The sequence below is a fragment of the Cucurbita moschata genome, unplaced genomic scaffold, assembly GCF_002738365.1.
Source record: "Cucurbita moschata cultivar Rifu unplaced genomic scaffold, Cmos_1.0 Cmo_Scf02607, whole genome shotgun sequence".
Taxonomy (NCBI): Eukaryota; Viridiplantae; Streptophyta; class Magnoliopsida; order Cucurbitales; family Cucurbitaceae; genus Cucurbita; species Cucurbita moschata.
The window spans coordinates 1-766 of record NW_019271115.1 but is presented as its reverse complement, the minus strand read 5'-3'; the positions used below and the strand labels follow the sequence as shown (position 1 = coordinate 766).

Genomic DNA, 766 nt, shown 5'->3' with positions numbered 1-766 from the left:
AGAGAGAGAGATTTTAGAAAGAGAGATTTTAGAAAGAGACGTTATATAAGCAAGCAAGAGAAAGATAACAACGGCTTAGCATATATAACCTTGGGTAGGGAGAAGTTGACGACTAGTCATATCTCCCAATAGTACATTCTGGGCCATTTTAGTTCTGGCAGGCCGAGACATGATATTTTTGAGGTGTCATACTCTCTATTATTACAAAAGGAAAAACACTAGAATGCAAAAACATGACAAGGGTTTGGCTTGTCATGGGCATGCGGCCATGGGCAACATGCCTTGGACAAGCATGACCGTTACACCAAGCGTCCTCACTGGCACATCGCCTAGTGACTAGCTCTGATTTCATTTTTAAAAGTTCAAGCCCACTGCTACCAGACATTGTTTATTCTTGCCCAGTAGGTATTGTCATCGGCCTCACAGTTTTAAAACGCGCCTATTAGGGAGAGGTTTTCGCACCCTTATTAGGATTGTTTCGTTCCTCTCTCCAACAGTCAGTAGCTATTATCTATTTTAATCCGTTACGTATCGTAGTCAGCCTCACAGTTTTAAAACGTGTCTACTTGGGAGACGTTTACACACCCATATACGGAATGATAAATTCCCCTCCAAAACCAATCAAGGAATGCACAATTATAGTCAGGATGGTCGAGTGGTCTAAGGCGCCAGACTCAAGTTTTGGTCCTCGCAAGAGGGCATGGGTTCAAATCCCACTTTTGACATCCATCCATGTTATTTTGTTAGGCAAAACTCGTACCAAAGT

The 766-nt window shown here is 42.4% G+C and overlaps 1 non-coding gene across 1 annotated transcript; it reads left to right on the top strand.

Annotated features, from left to right (window-relative positions):
• Positions 1 to 641: 641 nt before the first annotated feature.
• On the top strand, positions 642 to 725 carry TRNAL-CAA. The gene has a single exon. It is a non-coding gene; the product is annotated as a tRNA-Leu (tRNA).
• The last annotated feature ends 41 nt before the right edge of the window (positions 726 to 766 follow it).